Raw genomic sequence first — 25,661 nt, 5'->3', positions numbered from 1 at the left:
CTTATATTTTCCTTTGTTGTGCAGAAGCTTTTAATTTTAATTAGATCCCATTTGTTTATTTTTGCTTTTATTTCCAGAATTCTGGGAGGTGGATCATAGAGGATCCTGCTGTGATTTATGTCTGAGAGTGTTTTGCCTATGTTCTCCTCTAGGAGTTTTATAGTTTCTGATCTTACATTTAGATCTTTAATCCATTTTGAGTTTATTTTTGTGTACGGTGTTAGAAAGTGATCTAGTTTCATTCTTTTACAAGTGGTTGACCAGTTTTCCCAGCACCACTTGTTAAAGAGATTGTCTTTACTCCATTGTATATTCTTGCCTCCTTTGTCAAAGGTAAGGTGTCCATATGTGTGTGGATTTATCTCTGGGCTTTCTATTTTGTTCCATTGATCTATATGTCTGTCTTTGTGCCAGTACCATACTGTCTTGATGACTGTGGCTTTGTAGTAGAGCCTGAAGTCAGGCAAGTTGATTCCTCCAGTTCCATTCTTCTTTCTCAAGATGTCCATCAGCAGATGAATGGATAAGAAAGCTGTGGTACATATACACAATGGAGTATTACTCAGCTGTTAAAAAGAATTCATTTGAATCAGTTCTGATGAGATGGATGAAACTGGAGCCAATTATACAGAGTGAAGTAAGCCAGAAAGAAAAACACCAATACAGTATACTAACACATATATATGGAATTTAGGAAGATGGCAATGACGACCCTGTATGCAAGACAGGAAAAAAGACACAGATGTGTATAACGGACTTTTGGACTCAGAGGGAGAGGGAGAGGGTGGGATGATTTGGGAGAATGGGAATTCTAACATGTATACGGTCATGTAAGAATTGAATCGCCAGTCCATGTCTGACGTAGGGTGCAGCATGCTTGGGGCTGGTGCATGGGGATGACCCAGAGAGATGTTGTGGGGAGGGAGGTGGGAGGGGGGTTCATGTTTGGGAACGCATGTAAGAATTAAAGATTTTAAAATTTAAAAAATAAAATAAAATAAAATAAAATAAAAGATAAGATGCTGATGAGTATGTGAATTTGCCCCTAGGCTTTCTTTCTTATCCCTGTGGTCTATATTTCTGGTTTTGTGACAGTATCATACTGTCTTGATGATTGTAGCTTTAGTATAGTCTGAAGTCAGGAAAGTTGATTCCTCCAGCTCCATCCTTATTTCTCAAGATTGTTTGGCTATTTGGAGTCTTTTGTGTTTCCATACAAATTGTGAAATTATATTTCTAGTTCTATGAAAAATACCATTGATAGTTTGATAGGGATTGTGTTGAATCTATAGATTGCTTCTTTTTTCTTTTTTAAATTTATTTTTTTTAATTGAAGGATAATTGCTTTACAGAATTTTGTTGTTTCCTGTCAAACATCAACATGAATCTGCCACAGGCTTGGGTAGTATAGCAATTATCACAATATCGATTCTTCCAATCCAAGAACATGGTATATATCTCTCCATCTGTTTCTGTCGTCTTTAATTTCTTTCATCAGAATCTTTCGGTTTTCTTGCATATAGGACTTTTGTACCTTTAGATAAGTTTATTCCAAAGTACTTGATTCTTTCTGTGGTAGTGGTTAATGTTATTGTTTCCTTAAATTCTCTGATTTTTCATTGTTAGTGTATAGGAGTGCAAGGGATATCTGTGTATTAATTTTGTATCCTGTGATTTTATTATATTCATTGATTAGCACTAGTAATTTTCTGGTGGTATCTTTAGGATTTTCTATGCAAATAATCATGTCATTTGCAAATAGAGAGAGATTTATTTCTTTTTCTCCAATCTAGATTCCTTTCATTTCTTTTTCTTCTTTGATTGCTGTGGCTAGGACTTCCAAACCTATGCTGAATAATACAGGAAAGAGTCACCCATGTCTTGTTCCTAATTTTAGAGAAAATACTCTCAGATTTTCACCATTGAGAATAATATTTGCTGTGGGTTTGTTATATATGGCTTTTATTATGTCGAGGTATGTTTCTTTTATGCCTACTTTCTGGAGTGTATGCTGGCTTAAGTCACTCTGGTCATGGCTGACTTTGTGATGCTATAGACTGTAACCTACCAGGCTCCTCTCTCCATGGGATTTTCCAGGCAAGAATACTTTCTGGAGAATTTTTATCGAAAATTGGTGTTGAATTTTTTTTCTAAAACTTTCTCTGCATCTATTGAGATGAACATACTGTTTTTATATTTCAGTTTGTTCCTATGGTATATCACAGTGATTGATTTGTGTATGTTGGCTGTATCCCTGGGATAAAGCCCACTTGATCATTACATATGATCTTTTTAATGTGTTGTTGGATTCTTTTTGCCAGAATTTTGTTGAGGATTTTGCATCTATATTCATCAGTGATACTAGCCTGTGATTTTCTTTTTTGGTGTTATATTTGTCTGGTTTTGTTATCAGGTTTATGGTAGCCTCTTAGAATGAATTTGGGAGTTTTCCTTCCTCTGCAATTTTCTGAAAGGGTTTGAGCTGCATAAATATTTGCTCTTCTCTAAGTTTTTGGTAAAATTCACCTGTGAAGCCATGTGGACTTTGGCTTTTGTTTGTTGGAAGATTTTTGGTTACCGTTTCAATTTCCATCTTTGTGATTGGTTTGTTCATATTTCCTATTTCTTCTCTGTACAGTTTTGGAAGTTTATACTTTTCTAAGAATTTGTCCATTTCTTCCAGGTTGTCCATTTTATTGGGATATGGTTGTTCATAGTAGTCTCTTATGATGTTTTGTATTTCTGTGTGTTTTGTTTTAACTTCAACTTTTTCATTTCTAATTTTATTGAGTTGAATTTTCTCTTTTTCTTGATGAGTTTGGCTAATGGTTTTTCCATTTTGTTTATCTTCTCAAAGAACCAACTTTTAGTTTTATTGCTCTTTTCTATAGTCTCCATTTCTTTTTTTTTTAATTTTTATTTTTACTTTATTTTACTTTACAATACTGTATTGGTTTTGCCATACATTGACATGAATCTGCCACGGGTGTACATGAGTTCCCAAACATGAACCCACCTCCCACCTCCCACCCCATATCGTCTCTCTGGATCAGTCCCGTGCACCAGCCCCAAGCATCCTGTATCCTGCATCGAACATAGACTGGCGATTCGTTTCTTACATGATAGTACACGTGTTTCAATGCCATTCTCCCAAATCATCCCACCCTCTCCCTCTCCCTCAGAGTCCAAAAGTCCGCTATACACATCTGTGTCTTTTTTGCTGTCTTGCGTACAGGGTCATCATTACCATCTTTTTAATTTGTGCTCTAATCTTCATGATTTCTTTCCTTCTACTAACATTTTTTTTTCTTGGTACTTCTTTTTCTAGTTGCTTTAGGTGTAAATTTAGGTTCTTTATTTGATGTGCCTCTTGTTTCTTGAGGTAGGCTTCTACTGCTATACACTTACTTCATAGCACTGCTTTTACTGTATCCCAACATTTTGAGTTGTTGTGATTTCATTGTCATTTGTTTCTAGGCATATATCGATTTGCTTTTTTATTTCTTTGGTAACATGTTGGTTAGGGTTAGCAAAAATAATTGCTCAGGTGACTAGATACTGGGCGAGTATGCTGTCCCAGGTGGGCCCTGAGTCTTGTGCACGTCCCTGGCCCAAGCTGCTTGGTTTCCTGTGTGTGCCATAAGGGCACTGTCCCAGGTGTGCCATTTGTCTTCTCAGGGGAGCTGACCTCAGATTGTGACACTCCTGGCCAATGTGAACTGTCCAGGATCCCAGGAAGACATGGTTAACGACTGGCAGCCTGCTCACAGTTTGGCGGGAGATGCAGTCTCGGGGGTCAATTGCAGCAGCCCCTTGCCTTCCACCTCTGGCTGTCACACACCTGTCCCTCTGGCTCCGTGGGGAAAGGTCATAAATGGCAGCAGGCTTGCTTTCCTTTGGTATTTGCCATGGTGCAATCCTTTGTTCTGTGAGGGTGCCAGGGGTCACTGTGGGTTGTTAGAGCCTTCCCGAGGGAAAGGTCCTTTGTTTTTCTTTGTTTCTCTGGTGTTCCAATGGTTTGGGTTCCTCTGTCACATGCGCCTCCTCAGATTGTCCTCAGGGCATCCAAGCCTGGTCCTTACCCTAAGGACCGTTGATGTAGCCCATGCCTCCATGCCCAGCGCCACTTACTGCTGGTGGCTGTGAGCAACTGAGCTGCTTCTCTGCTGTAACTGCAGTTTTCATGAATTCTATGGTAGTTTTTTTTTTTTTTCTTTCGGTAATGCTTTCTGAGATTCCAAAGTTCCCCACTAACCCAAACTATGAGAGGATTTCCTATCATGTGGAAACTTCTCCTTCATAACTCCCTCCTCAGGATAGGTTTCTGTCCCTAAATCTTTTCTCTCTCCTTTTGTCTTTTGTCCTACCTCCTTTCAAAGGGATAGGACACACCTACGCCTATACGCCTTTCCTATGTGCCTTTCCGAGTGTCTGGTGTCCTCTGCCAACATTCAGAAGTTGATTTGCAGGAGCTGCTCCACATTCAAATGATCTTTTGATGTATTTGTGGAAGAGAAAGAAGTGGTTTCCCTATACTATTCCATCCATCTTCCCTCCAGTGTCTTTTTAATCTCAGTTATTGCATTGTTCATCACTGTTTATTTAATTTTTCTAGGTGCTTGTTAAACATTTCTTGCATCTTCTCAATCTGTGCCTCCAGTCTATTTATCCATGCCTCCATTTTATCTTCAATATTTTGGGTAAACTTTATTGTCATTACTATGGATTCTTTTTCAGTTATAATGCTTATTTCTTCTTCATTTGTTTAATCTTTTGGTTTTTTACCATGTTGCTTTATCTGCTGCATTCTTCTCTGTATTTTCATTTTGTTTAATTTACTGTGTTTGGAGTCTCCTTTCTTCAGGCTGGAAGGTTGTAGTTCCTCTTAATTGTGGAGTCTGCCTCTTATGGGTGGAGTTGAGGCAGTGCCTTGTGAAGTTTTCCTGGATGGGGGGACTTGTGCCTGCATTCTGATGGATGGACCTAGGTCTTGTCTTCCTGGAGGGCAGTGCCATGTCTAGTGGTGTGTTATGGGATACCTATTGGCTTGGTATGGCTTCTCTGTTTGAAGGATTGATATGGGGCTCCTGGCACTGGAACTTCTTGGCTTTTGGATGGACCTTGGTCTTAGTGTTGAGATGGAGGCCTTTGGGAGGGCTTTAGACTATTAATGTTCCATGGAGTTGGGAGTTCTTTGATGGTCCAAAGTCCCTGCATCACGTCTCCTTCCTCCGGGATTCAGGCCTGACTCCTTAACTGTACCATCAAGACTTTAAAGATCACACAACATAGAAGAGAAAACCCATAGACTAACTGTGAAACAATTCTCAACAGTCAGGAACACCCATAGAGATCCACACCCTTATATAGGAGGAAAAAAGAGGGAAAGAAGATAAAAAGTGGGAAAAAGAATAAGAAGGGGAGTCAAAAGGAAAAGAGCAGTCAAGTCAATAATCAAACTCTCAAAAATACAAAATCAAAAACAAAAATATAAAACATGGATTTTATTTAAAAATAGTTTTTACTTTACAATAGTAATTAGCCTCCAATTAAAATAAATAAATTTATGTTAAAATAGTTTTTAAAGGAAAATATAGGTTATAAAATAATTGAAAGAGTAATAAAGAACCATATTAGGACAGTGAAATGGGGGAATAAAGAAGGGCTATATGTAGACTGGTAGTGAGCAGAATGCCAAAATTATTTTTCCATTTTCCTGCTCCAGATTTACCTACTCAGAAAGTCCTCCAATATATCCAAGAAGGTCTCTAAACCTGTTGTAGGCATTGTGGGTCAGATCCTCCCTTGCTCCAGCTTGTACTTGTTCTCAAAGTCTACAGTTTCCCCTAAAGCACACAGTCTCAGGCTAATGGCAAGAAATTAAAGCTTTGCACCTGCTACTTCCTTGGCCATTTCCCCTTCTTTTGTTTGCTTATGCAGCCCCTGGAATTTCACTCTGGTTTGGGGCCTGCCTCTATTTGTAAGTCTCTACAGTGTTCTGTTCTCCAACCAGACACGAGAGTGCAAAAGTGGCTGCTTCTTAGGGCTATCTTGCTCAGTTGTGCTGGGAGAAGGGAGCAGTACAGCAGATGCCACAAGGGGTGTGTGGGGAGTACTCACCGCAGCTGGTTTCTGGGAGGTCGCCCCAGCCTGAGGTGAGTCCTACACTTTGCCAGGTGAGTTGGTCCAGGTTGTGACACCCTTGGCAGAGCTGAAACACTCAGGACCCCAGGCAGATGTGGGTGGCGATCTGCAGTCACTCACAGCTTGGCAGTAGTTGCAATCTCGGGCTGGGACCATAGCAGTCCCCTTCCTTTCACCTCTAGCCTTCCCACCTGTTTCTCTGCCTTTGAGTCCATAGACTGCAGAAAGTTTGCCCCCTTTCAGCATTCATTAGGGCGGGGTCCTTTGTTCTGTGAGCATGTGAATTAGAGCAAAGCATTAGAGCCTCCCTGTGGGAATTATCTTTTTCTTCTCTGGAGGTCCCAGGGTTTTCCTTGGGCTGCTTCTGTAGTGTCACATTATCCCCCTCAGAGTACCTTCATGGCAGTCAGTTTTGGTCCTTCCCCTGAGGACCGACCCCAGAGGCCTTAGCCTCTGCACCCAGCCCCATCTCACTGTGAGTGGACATGAGCGTGTGAGCCTCTTGGTTGGGAAGTGCTGTTTGGTGTGATCTCTGTGATGAATTTTCTCCATTTTGCTTCCAGAACATCTGCTCACTGTGCTCCCTTCTGAGGTTCTGAAGCCCCCCACTGGCCCCACCTGTGAGGGGGTTTTCTAGTGAAGTATTCCTCCTTCACGACTCCCTCCCCCCAGGGCCCAGTCCTGAGCTCCTTTGTCTTCCATTTTGTCTTTATCTTTTTCACTGTCTCATTGCAAGGAGATTGATTTGCCTTTCTGGAAATCTGGGGTGCTTTACCAGCATTCAGAAGATGTTCTGTGGGAATTGTCCCCCATGCAGATGATTTTTATGATATATTTGTGGGGGAGAAGTCAGTCTCCTCGTTCTATTCTTCTACCATCTTGAAGGTCTCCCCTGAAAATTAACTTTAAATGCATATTAACTGAAGGTTTTTTATTATTACTACTACTTTTACCTGCTAAGTGCTACTGCTAAGTCACTTCAGTCGTGTCCGACTCTGTGCAGCCCCATAGATGGCAGCCCACCAGGCTCCCCCGTCCCTGGGATTCTCCAGGCAAGAATACTGGAGTGGGTTGCCATTTCCTTCTCCAATGCATGAAAGTGAAAAGTAAAAGTGAAGTCACTCAGTCGTATCCGACTCTTAGCGACCCCATGGACTCCAGCCTACCAGGCTCTTCCATCCATTGGATTTTCCAGGCAAGAGTGCTGGAGTGGGGTGCCATTGACTTTTACCTGGAAATGGTGAATAGTTAATTGGATAAGGAGTTAAAATTTCTGTGATTTTGGGGGAGTTGTGTCAAGGCTATAGAATTTTATTTTTTTTGTTTATTCATGTATTTATTTAAATTGAAGTTAAGTTGATTTACAATGTTTCAGATGTACAGCAAATTCATATAGATATAAATTTGTGTGTGTGTGTATATATATATATATATATATATATAAAATTTGGATCTTCCCTCCCTTTGCCTATCCCTGTGCAGTATATGATTATTCCAGAGTGAAGAGGAGAGTGAAAAAACTGGCTTAAAACTCAACATTAAGAAAACTAAGATCATAGTATCTGGTCCCATCACTTCATGGCAAATAGAAGGGGGAAAAGTGGAAGCAGTGACAGATTTTCGTTTATTGCACTCTAAAATCACTGTGGTTGGTGACTATAGCCATGAAATTAGAAGTCACTTGCTTCTTGAAAGGAAAGCTATGGCAAACCTAGACAGCATATTAAAAAGCAGAGACATCACTGTGCCAACAAAGTCCGTATAGACAAAGCTATGGTTTGATAGTTGGACCATAAGGGAGGCTGGCTGGTGCTGGAGAAGACTCTTTAGAGTCCCCTGGACTGCAAGGAAATCAAACCAGTCAGTCCTAAAGGAAATCAACCTTGAATATGCATTGAAAGGACTGATGCTAATGCTGAAGCTACAGTATTTTGGCCACATGCTGCATAGAGCCAAATCATTGGAAAAGATCTTGACTCTGGGAAAGATTGAAGGCAACAGGAAAAGAGGGTGGCAGAGGATGAGATGATCAGATAGCATCACTGACTCAATAGACGTGAACTTGAGTAAACGCCGGGAGACAGTGGTTTATAGGAAAGTCTGACAGGCTGTAGTCCATGAGGTCACAGAGTCAGACACAACTCAGTGACTCAACAACAGCAACATGCAGTATATGACTATTCAGAATTACCCTGCTTTGAGGTATTTGACAGTAACAGGGATAAGCAAAAGAAAGGAAGATTCAAACACTTTATTTTTGGATAAATAGACCACTTTAAAGTTAATATCAGGTGTCTGCATGTATACTAATGTTATTCCTCAACACTTATACCTACTATTTCTGTATTAATAAATTCCTAGACTATTTGGTTTCTGTATTCAATCCTACTGTGTATACAAAAGCTACAGTCTAGTGGATTTTAAAGATCATCTAAAGATTTTCAAACACAACATTCTATTCAGTAGGGGAATGAACTTGACACAATTTATTCAGCATATTTTTATCACCTATTAATTAGCAAGCATTATGTTGGACATCAGTGATAGATAAAATCAAAACATCTTTTCCCCATTGAAGCCCACGATCTAGTAGGAAAGAAGAATAAAGTGAACAGACTACTACAGTACCCTGTAACAAAGAGTAAACTAGATGTATATATTCAAGCCATAACAACTCTGGAGTGGGATACTTGACACATGTGGTGAAAGCTGGAAAATTCATTCTGAGAAATAACATTTGATACATGCCTTGAACAATAACAGTGAAGAGCATGCCAAGTAAAGTAGGTAATATTCAAAGACAGACAAGAAGAGAACACAGAAAATTTAAAGAATTATGAGTAGATTGACATGACATGAAATGGTAAAGACTAAACTACAAAAGGCTATTTTTATCTGTGCGTGTGCCATTCTGAGGAGCTGAGACTTAAACAGGTCATCCAGATACCATGATCACATCCAGAGTTCACAAAATAGCAATTATACTTTTGAATAGTGCTTATTGCCAGATATTTTTACCTATATATTTTGCTAAGATCTGCCTCTGATATTTATACACTGGTAATATTTTCAGCTGCGTTAGTTTAATTTTAGTCTTACTCCTCATTTTACATATCCATTTTCCAGATATTGAAAGGTGACTCTTCCTTACCTTTTAATTCTCCAAACTTAAATTTCCAGTCATTTTACCTATTAATCATGTTCTTCTAGGAACATTTCAACCTTAAGCTTTGGCTAATGCAACTAATATGTTGCCTAACTTGGTGTAGCATGTTCTGACCTTTTTCTGGATTCTACAAATAGGTCTATTAGTGCCACTTATAACTGTATTGTTGTTGTTGTTCAGTCAGTAAGTCATGTTGGACACTTTACCATCCACCCTGGACTGGAGCATGGCAGGCTCCCTTGTCCTTCACTTTCTCCTGGAGTTTGCTCAAGTCTGCGTCCAGTGAATTGGTGAGCCTATCTAACCATCTCATCCTCTATTGTCCCCATACCTTTTGGCTTCAATCTTTCCCAGCACCAAGGTCTTTTCCAATGATTCAGCTCTTTGCATGAGGTACCAACGTATTCAAGCTTCAGATTCAACGTCAGGCCTTCAGGATTCATTTAGGATAAATATTCAGGATTCATTTCATTTAGGATTGATGGGTTTGATCCCCTTGCTGTATAAAAGTTTCTTCTCCAACACAACAATTTGAAAGCATAAATTCTTCAGTGCTCAGCCTTCTTTGTGGTCCATTTCTCACATCTGTACATGACTACTGAAAAAACCATAGCTTTGACTATACGAACCTTTGTGGCAAAGTGATGTCTCTGTTTTCTCATATGCTGTCTAGGTTTGTCATAGCTTTCCTTCTAAGAAGCAAGCATCTTTTTATTTCATAACTGTAGTCACCATCTGCAGTGATTTTGGAGCCCAAGAAAATTAAGTCTGTCACTGATTCAATTTTTTCCCCTTCTATTAGTCATGAAAGGATGAGACCAGATGCCATGATCTTCATTTTTTGAATGTTGAATTTTAAGTCAGCTTTTTTACTCTCTGCTTTGACCCTCATCAAAAGGCTCTTTAGTTCCTCTTCACTTTCTGTCATTAGAGTGTTATCATCTGCATATCTGAAGTTGTTGCTATTTCTCCCAGCAATCCTGATTCTAGCTTGTGATTCATCTAGGCCAGCATTTTGCATGATGTGCTCTGCATATGAGTTAAATAAGCAGGGTGACAATGTATTCTCTTCCCAATATTGAACCAGTCCATTGTTCAATGTCTGGTGATAACTGTTGCTTCTTGACCTGCTTACAGGTTTCTCAGGAGACAACTAAGGTGGTTTGATATTCTCATCTCTTTAAGAATTTTCCACAGTTTATTGTAATCCACATCGTCAAAGGCTTTAGCATACTTAATGAAGTATTTTCTGGAATTCCCTTGTTTTCTCTATGATCCAACAAATGTAGGTAATTTGATCCCTGGTTCCTCTGCCTTTTCTAAACCCAGATTGAACATCTGCAAGTTCCTGATTCAAGACTGCTGAAGTCTACCTTGAAGGTTTTAGAGCATAAACTTACTAGCACATGAATTGCACACAATTATACTGTAATTGAACATTCTTTGGCATTGCCTTTCTTTGAAACTGGAATGAAAACTCATCTTTTCCAATCCTGTGGCCACTGCTGAGTTTTCTAAGTTTGCTGACATGTTGTGTGCAGCACTCTTATGGCATTGTCTTATAGTATTTTAAATAGTTTAGCGGGAATTCCATCACCTCCACTAACTTTGATTGTAGTAATGCTTCTTAAGGCCCACTTGACTTCACATCCCTGGATGTCTGACTCTAGGTGAGTCACAATACCATTGTGGTTATCCTGGTCATTAAGACGTTTATTGCATAGTTCTTCTGTGTATTCTTACCACCTCTTCTTAATTTCTTCTGCTTTTGTGAGGTCCTTTCCATTTCTGTCCTTGATCATTTCCATCCTTGCAAAAACTATTCTCTTGATACCTCCAATTTCCTTTAAGAGATCTCTAGTCTTTCTCATTTTATTTTTGTCCTCTGTTTCTTTGGATTGTTCATTTCTTAATTTTTGCTAGTTTTAATTACTTTGTATTACTGGTATATATGGGTCTCCTTGGTGGCTCAGGCAGTAAAGAATCTGCCTGCAATGTAGGAGACCTGGCTTTGATCCCTGGATTGGGAAGATCCCCTGGAGGAGGGCATGGCAACCCATTCCAGTATTCTTGCCTGGAGAATCCTCATGGACAGAGGAGCCTGCAGGCTACAGGCACGACTGAATGACTAAGCACAGCACAGCGCACTGGTATAATATAAACTTTAGTTTCTCATGAAAAAAAAAATTCAAAAAGGTCCTTGTTGATTATACATTTTAAATATAGTAATATGCACGCGTCCATCTCAGATTCCCTAACTCTCCCTTCCCCCTATCCTTACCCTTGGCAACCATAAGTTCATTCTCTAAATCTGTGAGTCTCTTTATATTTTGTAAGTTTGTTTGTAACATTTATTTTTTTTTGATTCCACATTTAGGGATGTCATAAAATATTTCTCCTCACTTTGAGTTACTTTACTATATATGACATTCCCTAAGTCCATCCATGTTGCTGCAAATGACGTTATTTCATTCTTTTTAATGGCTGAATAGAATTCCATCATATATATATGTACCACTTCTTCTTTATTCATTCCTCTGTTGATGAACATTTAGGTTGCTTCCATGTCTTGGCTATTATAAACAGTGCTGCAATGAATATTTCGGTGCATGTATCCTTTAGCATCATGTATTTCTCCAGATAAATGCCCAGGAGTGAGATTGCAGGGTAGTATGTTAACTCTAGTTTTAGTTTTTTAAGAAACCTCCATACTGTTCTCCATAGTGTCTATACCAATTTACATTGTCATCAACAGTATAGAATTCACCCTCTTCAGCATTTATGGTTTGTGGATTTATTGTTGATAGCCATTCTGGGAGGTGATATTTCATTGTAGTTTTGGTTTGCATTTCTCTAATACTTAGTGATGAAGAACATCTTTTAGCGTGCCTATTGGCTATCTGTATTTCTTCTTTGGAAAAATGTGTATATAGGTCTTCTGTCCATTTTTGAGTGGATTGGTTGCAGCCTACAGATATAATGCAATTCCTTACCAATGGCATTTTTCTCAGAGCTAGAAAAAAAAAAAATCTCAAAATTTGTATGGAGACACAAAGTGAAACTGTTAGTAACTCAGTTCAGTTTAGTTCAGTCGCTTGATCGTGTCTGACTCTTTGCAACACCATGAATCGCAGCACGCCAGGCCTCCCTGTCCATCACCGTCTCCCCGAGTTCACTCGGACTCATGTACATCCAGTACGTGATGCCATCCAGCCATCTCATCCTCGGTCGTACCCTTCTGCTCCTGCCACCAATCCTTCCCAGCATCAGGGTCTTTTCCAATGAGTCAACTCTTCGCATGAGGTGGCCAAAGTACTGGAGCTTCAGCTTTGGCATCATTCCTTCCAAAGAAATCCCAGGGCTGATCTTCAGAATGGACTGGTTGGATCTCCTTGCAGTCCAAGGGACTCTCAACAGTATTCTCCAATACCACAGTTCAAAAGCATCAATTCTTCAGTGCTCAGCCTTCTTCACAGTCCAACTCTCACATCCATACATGACCACAGGAAAAGCCATAGCCTTGACTGGACAGACCTTAGTTGGCAAAGTAATGTCTCTGCTTTTGAATATACTATCTAGGTTGGCCATAACTTTTCTTCCAAGGAGTAAGCGTCTTTTAATTTCATGGCTGCAGTCACCATCTCCAGTGATTTTGGAGCCCCAAAAAATAAAGTCTGACACTGTTTCCCCATCTATTTCCCATGAAGTGATGGGACCAGATGCCATGACCTTCGTTTTCTGAATGTTGAGCTTTAAGCCAACTTTTTCACTCTCCTCTTTCACTTTCATCAAGAGGCTTTTTAGTTCCTCTTCACTTTCTGCCATAAGAATGGTGTCATATGCATATCTGAGGTTATTGATATTTCTCCCGGCAATCTTGATTCCAGCTTGTGTTTCTTCCAGTCCAGCGTTTCTCATGCTGTACTCTGCATAGAAGTTAAATAAGCAGGGTGACAATATACAGCCTTGACGTACTCCTTTTCCTATTTGGAACCAGTCTGTTGTTCCATGTCCAGTTGTAACTGTTGCTTCCTGACCTGCATACAGATTTCTCAAAAGGCAGGTTAGGTGGTCTGGTAAAATGCAAAGATAAGAGATAAAATTGTCACTATTTCAGATAATACAGTACTTCATATGAAAACCCTAAAATCTCCATCTCAAAATTATTAGAACTAATAAGTGAATTCTGCAAAGTTGCAGGATACAAAATTATATACAGGAATCTGTTGCATTTCTATATACTAATAATGATCAGTCAGAAAGAAAAAGTAAAAAAAAAAATCCTGTTTAAAATTACATAAAGGAATAAACTTGACTAAGGAAGTGAAGGACCTGTACTCTGAAAACTATGAAACACTAATGAAAGGAACTGAAGATGATACCCCAAATTGGAAAGTGGACTGTTATGGTCCCCTAGTATTATCGTGTTACTCTCAGTTTTCTGTTTCTTGTGTGGTAATGTTTGCCTTATATATTTAGGTTCTGTATTTGGATGCATTTTACAATTGTTATATCTTCTTCATGGATTGATTCCTGGATTGTTAGATAGTGTCGTTCATTGTCTCTTGTAATAGTCTTTATTTTAACGTTTATTTTGTCTGGTATACGTATTGCTGTCTTGGCTTTTATAGGTTTCCATTTGCATGGAATACCTTTCTCCATCCATCCCCTCACTTTCAGTTTGTATGTGCCCCTAAATCTGAAGCAACTCTCTTCAAGGCAGCATATATGCAGGTTATTTTTTTTTTTAATCCATTCAGCCATTCACTGTTTTTTGGTTGGAGCATTTAGTTGGCTTACCTTTAAAGTAACTATCAACATGTATGTTCTTATTGTCATTTTGTTAATAGTTTTGGATTTGTTTTTGTAGGTTTTTTTTTTTTCCCCTTTCCTTCTTTTGTTCTGTTCTCTTCTGATTTGTTGACTATACTGTCAGGTTTGGATTTTTTTTTTAAGGTATATCTATTATACAGTTTTTGTTTGTAGCTGAAATGAGGTCTTTGTACAACCATCTATATATCAACATAATTAAGTTACTGTTCTCTTAATTTCAAATGCATTTTATAAACCTTTCATTCATATTGTCCTCCCCTTACAATTACTGTTTTTGAGATAGTTTAGATAATTTAAAATTATATTTTACACACAATTGTTTTGAATATGCCCCTAGTGGATCAGAGGTTAAAGCATCTGCCTGCAATGCAGGAGACCTGGGTTCAATCCCCGGGTCCAGAAGATCCCCTAGAGAAGGAAATGGCAACACACTCCAGTATTCTTGCCTGGAGAATCCCTTGGACGGAGGAGCCTGGTGGGCTACAGTCCACAGGGTCACAAAGAGTTGAATACAGCTGAGTGACTTCACTTTCTTTCTTTCTTTCTTTAACTACTTATTGTGGCTATACATGATTTTACACTTCTGTCTTTTTTCATTCTCTACTCACTGTGTGTGTGGATGATTTCCTGTCTTTACTGTATGTTTTCCTTTACCAGTGAGCTTTTTCATCTCACATTTTCTTGTCTCTATTTATGGATTTTTTTCACCTGGAAATTTTTGTATTTAATTTGTTCTAAAGCTTGTTTGCTGGTGCTGAACTCTGGGACCCCTATAATGTGAATGTGGGCTAAATGTTGTCCTGGAGGTCTCTTAAATTGCTCTCATTTCTTTTCATACTCTTTTGTTTTTTTTTCTTTTCAGCAGCAGTGATTTTCACTACTTTTCTTCCACTCACTGAGCTGTTCCTCTGTATATTTAGTCTAATTTTGATTCCTTCTATTTTATTTTTCTTTATTTTCCTAACTCTTTGTTGAATCTTCTAACTTCTCACTGTGTGCATCCATTCTTTTCCCAAGTTCTTTGATCATCTTTATGATCATTACTCTGAACACTTTCTCGGATAGGTTGTCTCTCTTGACTTCACTTAGGTTTTCTTCAGGGACTTGATCTTGTTCCTTCATCTGATATGCACTCTTCTGCATTGTTGTTGTTGTTGTTAATAAGTTGCAGTTTGTATATTTATGTATGTGGTACATTTGTACCTTTCTCAACCTTGCAACGTCCTATATTTCCCAACAGTTGCACATCCTTCCTGTCACCAGGTTATATGCTCTAGGGATTCCCCTAGAGAGGGCTGTGGGTCCTTTTGTTGTGGCAGGCTAAATATGTGGGGGTCTAGTAGTCTTCATTTGCTCCTAGCCAGGTGGGTTGCCAGGTCCAGCCTTGTATGAATGCTGCTGGATGCTGTTTAATGGGGCCTGGCCATGAAGTGACTGTCTGTAGAACCCTGTGGAGCTCCAGGGCTGGTGCTAACTCCCTGTTGGGCTGAGTCAGGGTCTTGAAGGTTCTTTAGTTGTTGCTCATCCACTGTCAGGCGAAACCAGGTCCTGGGGCTGATGTTGGACTACTGGCAGGCAGAGCTGGTCTCTGGAGTCAGGGATCACAGAGCTCATGTTAGACTGGTGGTGGTGGTGAGTGATGGTTCCTGACAGTTTGGTATTTGCTACATGGTGTTCTGAAGCTTGCACTGGCCTGCTAGTGCACTGGGCCCATGTCTAGCTGGTCCCAGGGTTGGGTCTGTCCTGCTGTGAGTGGGCTGGTTTCTAGGTTGTGAGATCATAGTTTTGTTGCATCCTATAACTGCTCTTTGGTTAGTGAGACTGGTCTAGTGGCTAATACAGGATTCTAGGAGGGAAGTGCCAGTGCCTGCCCACTGGTGGGTGGGACTTGGTCTTGATCCCCTGGTGGTCAGGGCCATATCTAGGGGCATGTCTAGAGGTAGCTATGGGGTCAGGAAGTCCTTAGGAACCTTTTTGTTGATGAATGGGACTGTGTCCCTGGCCAGTTAGTTGTTTGATCTGAGGAAACCCAGCAGTTGCCTACAGGGCAACTGGGTTTTAAGTGCGGCTAGGTCAGGGCCCTAATGAGTCACAATGGCAGCCACCAGTAGTAGTGTTTTGTGGTAGCATGTTCCCAAATATGGTTTCCACCAGTGTCTAATGTCCCCTGTATGAGCCACAGCCTCCCGCACCATTTCTCTGGGAGACATTCCAAGTCCAGAAGCTCTATCTAGCCCAGGCTTCTATTAAATTATTGCTTTGGCCCAAAGTCCCAGTGTGCATGAAATTTTGCATATATCTTTTAAGAGTGAAGTCTCTATTTCTCCCAGTCCTTTGGGACTCTCAAAATTAAACTCCACTGGAATTCAAAGCCAAATGCTCTTGGGAATCATCCTCCTGGGGCAGGACCTATTGTCCAAGGGTGTCTGATGTGGGGCTCAGAACTTTCATTCATGTGAGAGAATCTGTGAATATAATCATTCTCCAACTTGTGTGTCACCCACCTTGGGGTATGGCATTTGATTATATCTCAAATCCACCCCTCCTATTCATCTCATTGTGGTTCTTTCTTTATGTCTTTAGTTTTAAAAGATTTTTTTCTCACAGCTTCCAATCATTTTAACTGATGATTGTTTTGAAGATAATAGTGATTTTGGTGTGCTCATGAGAGGAGATGAATCAGGGTCTTTCTACTCTACCACCTTGGCCACTTTCTGACTAATGTCCTTATAAAATGTGAAAATTTGTTCACAGAGACAGACATGTACATAGAGAGAGCACCATGTGAATGTTATGCTTATGCTGACACAGCCAAAAGCTAGGAGAGGGAAGGCCCTGGCCCCACCAACACTTGGATCTTGGGCTTCTAGTTTCCAGAGCTAAGACAATAAACCTCTGTTGTTCAAACCACTCATTCTATGTTAATTTATTACAGTAGCCCTAGGAAACAAATACAGCCTATATTCATTGTACTCAAAGCTTAAATTGTCTGTAGGACAATAGTAGATGATGAATTATAGAGTTCTAAAACTACTTATAACAACTGCAAGCCAGGCAGTTTTAATTAAACATATACTTGTTTATTATATATTGTTGACTCTTTTGAGTACTTTGTAAACATTTATCAATGTGTATTTTAATAACAATATTATTAGGTAGATTTAATTACTATTTCCATTTTAAAAGTGTGGAGTCAGTTGGTCATGCCATTTATTTCTGAAGAGCAGGAAAACATTCAAGCAAACATTATATAACAGTGCAGAGATTCTTAAGTCTGATATAAGAGAATTTCCTGAAGGTTTCCAATAACACATGTACTCATTACAATTTTTAGAAGTCCCTTTTATGGTAAGAGTGAAATATAAGGCAAATATGTAGGGTATACATACTTAAGGTGAGAACACCCATGTTGTAGTCCCATCTCTGTGTTTCCTTAGCTATAGACCTTGGACACATCACTTAACTTTTTTTCAATTTCCATTATTACACTTAAACAAGCTGGGTTACTATATAATTAAATCAGGTATATTTAAATTCAAAAATAAACATAAAAAAGGAATAAATAACTTACACTAAAGATTTTCAGTTTGAGGAGGAATATCTCCTTAATATCCCCCCCAAATGAATGTATTAACTTCTACAGTGTTTGTGAACATTTGTATCTAAAAAGCCATTTAAATAATTTACAGTATACTTTAAAATGACTTAAAGTATACTTAAAAAGTTTTGATGTCACATTACTGGAATATAAGATGCACGTGTAATTTAGCTTCAATAGTATAAAAATGTATGAAGTTATAATTCATGATGATTCAAACTGATAAACATAAAACCAACCAGTCCTTTAAGCAAAGCTTTAGATCCACACTTAAAGATTCAACTATGTGTTGATCTCAGGACCAATCCTTAATTCTCTGGTCTCAGAGAATTGTAAATGGGAATGATATTAATTAGAATGATGGTGACTATAATTGGGTTGAATGGGAAAGAAAAATTGTGGATTCTTTTCACCAAGATCCTAGCATTAAGTAGGTGTAAGCCTAGACCACATTGAAAATGTGTGATGGAGATGGTTGAAACTGAACTTTTACCAGGACCTGGTATATTAGTCAAGATTAATAATGCTAACTGCTCTAAGAATCTTCAAATCCCAGTCCATTAACTATGTAAAACTTTATTTCTTGCTCACATCATAGATCTGGGGCAGGTTAGGTGTCTTCTGAGCAGTCTTGTTGCAAAAGAGACTTTGGAACCCAGGCTCCATCTTCTGCTTCCTGCATCTTTGACATGTAGTTCTCATGGTAATAGAGGAAAGAGTAGAGAGGACTGGAGAATTATGAGGAGTAGGTTCATATTCCAATTATCATAACTCAGTTGTATGGCCTTGACCTCACTAGACCCTGGTCATTCCCCCTTTGCTTTCTGTTGTAATCATATTGCTGCTGCTGCTGCTGTTAAGTCGCCTCTGTCTTGTCCGACTCTGTGCGACCCCATAGATGGCAGCCTCCACCCACCAGTCTCTGCCGTCCCTGGGATTCTCCAGGCAAGAATACTGGAGTTTGGGTTGCCATTTCCTTCTCCAGTGCATGAAAGTGAAAAGTGAAAGTGAAGTCGTTCAGTGGTGTCTGACTCTTAGCGACCCCATGGACTGAAGCCTCCCAGGCTCCTCCGCCCGTGGGGATTTTCTAGGCAAGAGTACTGGAGTGGGGTGCCATTGCCTTCTCTGTGTAATCATACTGGTCCTTCATAAATGCCCCAAATATGCTATACTCTTCTTTCTCTCTGGAGATTTGAATTTTCCTTTACTCATCTTGGAATACTTCCCTTGCCATATTACAATAGCTATTACATTTTTCACTATAATAGGCAGCCTCCAGGGCTTGTTTTTTCAGCTAAATGCTATTGTCTTGACAAGGAATTCTTATATATTGTTCATGTTCATGGGGAAGTTTACAAGACAAATTCTGATAATGCATGTCTGAGACATTTTGCCAGCTCAAAGTCAACCTTCACTGTGATATTTTAATTACTGTAGCATTTTGAATGGTTTGTGAAACTTTTTTCTTAACTGATAGATCATAAGTCATTTAAGTAGAAATGCATTTGTAAACATGAAAGTTGTTTATAGCTTTCTACTGTTACTGAAAATAATTTGTAAACCATGCCTATGTAATATAGCTTCATAAAGTATAACTATGATTTCTCTAACATAATTGCATTATTATTATTTCCTATTTATAATATCTCTCTGGCACCAACCAAATGATCATTATCTTATTTCATAATGATTAATAACAGTAACAATAATAACTGAGAGAAACTGAGTGAATGCTTATGTGGGTATTAGGCTAAACTTTTATATTTATTATTTCATTTATACTTTATCCTAATGCTGTTCTATAAAATTACCTTTATTCCATCATTACATTACATCACTACAGATGATGCTACTAGACCTCTGAGAGGCCATGTGATCCACCTATGGTGACTCAGTGAGCAAGTGGTGAAACTAGGCTTTAAACTCTGAACATTTTTAGTTTCAAAGCTCTCACTCCTTTCAGCTCTTCACACTATGTATGAAAAGAACACTGGGTCAGGCAGTTCAAGGCTCTCTAACTTAACTGTGTGATCTCCGGCAACTCACTCAACCTTCCCTGGTCTTAGCTACCTCGATTATAACAACTTTGTGTGCCGCTTACACTGCCAAGAAGACAAAATGCAGCAATGTCTGTGGAAGAATTTTGAAAATGCTATGTGTTGTACCAACTTAGGGACAGTTAAGAGATATTATTGGGTTACAAATAGGATTTGTCAAGCAGACCTTTGGCAAGCATTTATGGGAGACTCAAATACCCAAATTGGATAACAAAATTACATAATTCCTCTCATAAAATGTAGTATCATGCCAATGAAAAAATGTAATGTGTCCTTTTACATCTTGAATGTTTCCACAGATATGAAGGAAAGTCATTTATAAACTTGTTAAAACAAAACTGCCTATAACATTTGTTGAAACAGTTTTGTATTCATAGGGAATTTGATGGTCTTGTTCCTGTCCGAGCTTTAAGTCATCTCTGAACTTCATATTTCACTCTTTGTTTTATCCAAAATATTCTTTCTGACAGTCTACACTGTGGCTGTGCATATCAAGAGGTCTGGTTCAAGGTCAGATTCCATGCAATCTGTCTTTCCTTTCCATTCCTTATTTACTTTATTTATACTTCATTTACAATTAGATTGTGTAAGATGACATTTGAGACACTAATTCCTGTCCTGTCTAGTGAAATTTCAGGATCATATGTACTCCTTATTTAAAAAAAAATCAGTTTCTGAGTTCAGCAACAAGGGGTTCTGGTTTAGGAGGCTTGAGTTAGTTTCAAAACCCATAGTAAGGTCACCGAATATTTATCAAAGGCTCATTTGTGGCAGATATCACACTCAATATGGTAAACAGGCCTGTATGTAATTATTTCATTACAATTATTTGAGTTAAATACTACTATCATTTACATTATGACCTGTTCTAAATTTTTAACTGCCTACTCCTTCATTATAGTCTCTTGGTGCTAATCTTTCTCTGTTCAGTTCAGTTCAGTCACTCAATCATGTTCAACTCTGCAACCCCATGGACTACAGCTTGCCAGGCTTCCCAATCCATCGCCAACTCCCAGAGCTTGCTCAAACTCATGTGTATCCAGTTGGTGATGCCGTTCAACCAACTCATCCTCCTGTTGCCCCCTTCTCCTCCTGCCTTCAATCTTTCTCAGCATCAGAGTCTTTTCTAATGAGTCAGCTCTTTGCATCAGCTGGCCAAAGTATTGGAACTTCAGCATCAGTCTTTCCAATAAATATTCAGGGCTGATTTCCTTTAGGATTGAGTGGTTTGATCTATTTGTTGTCCAAGGGACTCTCAGGAATCTTCTCAATACCATAATTCAAAAGCATCAATTCTTTGGCACTCAGCCTTCCTTATGGCCCAACTCTCACATCCATACATGACTGCTGGAAAAACCATAGCTTTGACTATATGGACCTTTCTCAGCAAAGTAATGTCTCTTCTTTTGAATATGTTGTCTAGGTTTGTCATAACTTTGCTTTTAATTTAAAAGGAATGAGCGTCTTTTAATTTCATGGCTGCAGTCACAATCTGCAGTGATTTTGGAGACCAATAAAATAAAGTCTGTCACTGTTTCCATGGTTTCCCTGTCTATTTGACATGAAGTGATGGGACCGGATGCCATGATCTTTGGTTTTTGAACGTTGAATTTTAAGTCAACTTTTTACCGTCCTCTTTCACTTTCATCAATAGGCCCTTTAGGTCCTCTTTGCTTTCTGCCATAAGGGTGGTGTCATCTACATATCTGAGGTTATTGATATTTCTCCCAGCAATCTTGATTTCAGCTTGTACTTCATCAGCCCGGCATTTTGCATGATATACTCTGCATATAAGTTAAATAACCAGAGTGACAATATATAGCCTTGACTTAGTCCTTCCCAATTTGGAATCAGTCCATTGTTCCATGTCCAGTTCTGACTGTTGCTTCCTGACCTGCATACAGATTTCTCAGGAGGCAGGTAAGGTGGTCTCATATTAACATCTCTTGAAGAATTTTCCAGTTTGTTGTGATCCACACAGTCAAAGGCTTTAGCATAGTCAATAAAACAGAAATAGATGTTTTTCTGGAGCTCTCTGGCTTTTTCAATAACCCAGCAGATGTTGGCAATTGAATCTCTGGTTCCTCTGCCTCTTCTAAATCCACCTTGAACATCCGGAAATTCACGGTTCATGTACTGAAGCTTGGCTTGGAGAATTTTGAGCATTACTTTGCTAGCATGTGAAATGAGTGCAATTGTGCAGTAGTTTGAGTATTCTTTGGCATTCGTTGTCTTTCTTTGGGATTGGAATGAAAACTGACCTTTTCCAGTCCTGTGGCCACTGCTGAGTTTTCCAAATTTGCTGGAATATTTAGTGCAGCACTTTCACACCATCATCTTTTATGATTTGAAATAGCTCAACTGGAATTCCATCACCTCCACTAGCTTTGTTTGTAGTGATGCTTCCAAAGGCCCACTTGACTTCGCATTCCAGGATGTCTGGCTCTAGCTGAGTGATCACACCACTGTGATTATCTGGGTCATTAAGATTTTTTTGGATAGTTCTTCTGTATATTCTTGTCACCTCTTCTTAATATCTTCTGCTTCTGTTAGGTCCATACCATTTCTGTCATTAATCTTTCTCTGTAATTGTATCTTTACTTATAAATAAATAGCTGCTGTATATTCTGAGGTTGACATTCCCATCACTCAGTTTTTGTCATCTAAATCTTATGTTCATTATTTGCTTTTGTTCATTGCTTGAGCTTAATCATATTGAGAGTCTTGAGAGCCTAAGATGGGGAAATTTTAGGTGCCAGTTGACTAAAGACCTCTTTACTTCTCTCTGAGGATGGGTCTTCAAATCAAGAATCTCTCACCAGGCTCTCTAATCTTGCAAATGTTCCAAGTCTCAGAATTCCAATAAAAGTGTTTTTTCCACATGACTCTCAGGACAACCTGGTTTCTCTCTGCTCCTGTTGGGGGTTCAGATCAAGGTTTCACTTTTTGTTTGTTTGCCTTGTTTTAATTTGTTTGTTCCTTTTGCTAGTGCATGTATATGAGGATGTACTTGGAAACCTCTGCCTCTTAAGAGATGACTCAAAAGTATTTTTTAAATAAGGGGCACAGGGATGATCCAGAGAGATGATATGGGGTGGGAGGGGGGAGGAGGGTTCAGGATTGGGAACTCATGTACACCCGTGGCTGATTCATGTCAATGTATGGCAAAATCAATACAGTATTGTAAAGCAAAATAAAGTAAATAAATAAATAAATAATAAAAATAAAATAAGGATTTAATTGTTCCACAGCTCTCCATAACCTATTTCTTAAAACAATATATATATAAAAAAATATATATATATTTATATATATCATCCCCTCTGTTAGAATATAAGCTCCAGGAGGGCAGAAACCATAACTGTCTTAACCTCAACTCCATCTATAGTCCTGAGTAAAGTTCTTATACTTAATATTTTCTTAAACTTTCTATGGCATTGTTAAAAGAAAAAAACATGTGATCCAAGTATTAAATATTTTATTTTAATTATTTCATTCTGTCAGAAATTTTCATTAATAAAATAAAAATAAAATTATTTTATTCTGTCATAAATTTCAAAAACTGAACTATGCCATATATAAATCAGGAATATATTTATGGGTTTTTTGAGATGAAATATAATATATTCCATTTTGCTTCTTTGTAAGTTAAAGAAAAACATATTTTTTACATATAGCAAGTAATATATAATATTATTTATACCTATACACATATACTGATTCATATTTTAAATAAAAAGAGGTAGAAGCAAGGCAGAAAAGAAAAAGGTCAATTTATAATAGGAAATGTGAAGGTTAATACATAGGGAAAAAGAGAAACAAAAATGAAGAACCAACAAGGAAATGAAGTAACCAGTGATGACAAAGAAAGCCAGGCAAGCAGGAGAGATAAAGAGTAAATGAAGACAGGATGTTGAAAAAGAAAACAAAAGAGTAAGCCCAAAGAGCAAAGGGAAGAAGGGAGAAAAAAGCAAGATGCAGAAGAAAAAGAAAATAATTAGAAAGAAATGTGAGAAGAAAGAGACCAGATGGAGGTCTAACTATATGGGCATCAGAGGTTTACTTTTACCTTAAATCTTAAGAAAAAAATGATTGTAGTAATTTTCAAGCTATGAGGTTGCACATTTTGTGTATCTTCTTTATTACACTTCTAATAGTCTAATGAGTATGTTTCATTAACAACCCCCCCCCCCCAAAAAGAAGCATACCCAGCATATATGAAATAATCTGGAAATACTTTTCAGGACAATTGCTTTCTTTGTATTCAAACCATAGCCTGCAGTCTTTTGTTAGCCTATCTTAAATAGGGAATTGAAGTGTTTCTTCATTCTATTCTATGGGCTCTATAGTTGTGTCTCTCAATTCCATAGTGTGATATCTTTTAAAAGGGGAACCTTGTATTATCTTTTCATGGTTATCAGCCAGGGCAGTATTGATAAATAGAAAACACTCAATAAAAACTTCAATGAATAAATTATGTATAAAATTTTGAAATACTGAACATAAGCAGACTGTATAAAAAGTGAATGTTTTGTTGCATGCAACTTATAACATGAAGCAAGGATTCGTTTTTTCCTTATATAGACTAGATCTTGGTAAATGGTGCAGGTGGAACAAAGTAAAATATTTTCAGGCTTAGAAGTCAAAATCTCTGTAGTTTTACCCCATTTTTGTTCTATGCCTCCAATTTCATCAACTAACCTAACCACTTCATGCTATGAAGATCAAAAGAAAATAAATTTATTGAGCACATTCCATGTAGATGCAGAAAATGACATAGATAAAACTGATACACAATCTCAGTTGGCCAATTTGTAGGCAGTCCCCTTCAGGGCTTCCCAGGTGGCGCTAGTGGTAAAGAGCCTTCCTGCCAGTGCAGGAGACAAAAGAGACATCGGTTTGATCCCTGGGTCTGGAAGATTCCCTGGAGGAGGAAATGGCAACCCACTCCAGGACAGAGGACAGAGGAACCTGGCAGGCTACAGTCCATGTGGTCACAAAGAGTCAGACACAATTGAAGCAGTTTAGCACTTAGCACTCTCTTCAGGTAATGACAACAAGCTTCCTCTTGAGGTGCGCTGAAATATCCTATCTTAACCCAAGTAAGTATATTTGGATAAATATAGCCTAAGACTTCCTTTCTTGCTGATGTTCATCCCCTCTGAGGGTTCCTTAGGGCATTAAGCTTAGATAGCATGAGCCAGTGTTTATGAAGTTTTTCATTAAACATCAATTCTCTAAATTCTCCAAAAAGCACAGAAAGGAGGGATAGATTTAAATTACTATATATTCAGATTTTTTATCTTACTAGCTGGGTTTCTTTAATACTATCCTGACTTGGGGGAGGGGGCTTCTTTTAGCTTATATTGAATATGCTAGTTAACTGGTAGTCATTTTCTGCTAATACTTATTAATGAAATCTAGCTTAAATTTTTATTTTTAAGGCCAAATGAATTGTCAACTAATCTAGTCAATGCAAGAATCAATATACTTTCATAGGACTGCAACAGATTAAAAAAATGACTTACATATGACTAAACAATTATTTGGATTCATCTAGTCTCCTGGACTTATTTTCTGAGTTTTATTTTAATGACAATTAAATCTAGTATTTTGACAGGTGGAATTATCCAAATTTTATTATTACTAAGCAGGTTGAAAGTTTTTGAACTGGTTGGTGAACCAGTTTCATGATGTACCTGGGTAAAATTTCATTTTGAATGAAAATGTTTTTCTGTCTTAATTCTCATTGATCTCTTTTCCATTTGATCATTCTCTTAAGAAAGTGGCCAAGTGGGAAACAATAACAAATATTTCTATTTAGAATCATAAATTACATTGGCCCCAAATCATAGTTAGATTT

At 38.3% G+C, this 25,661-nt stretch overlaps 1 protein-coding gene across 1 annotated transcript in view; it reads left to right on the top strand.

Annotated features, from left to right (window-relative positions):
- GUCY1A2 (guanylate cyclase 1 soluble subunit alpha 2) overlaps window positions 1-25,661 on the top strand; it is a 462,235-nt gene that overhangs the window by 247,610 nt on the left and 188,964 nt on the right. The window lies entirely within an intron of this gene.

Source organism: Capra hircus, chromosome 15, assembly GCF_001704415.2.
Source record: "Capra hircus breed San Clemente chromosome 15, ASM170441v1, whole genome shotgun sequence".
NCBI lineage: Eukaryota > Metazoa > Chordata > Mammalia > Artiodactyla > Bovidae > Capra > Capra hircus.
The sequence above is the reverse complement of the archived record's forward strand: the minus strand, read 5'-3'. Positions and strand labels throughout refer to the sequence as shown.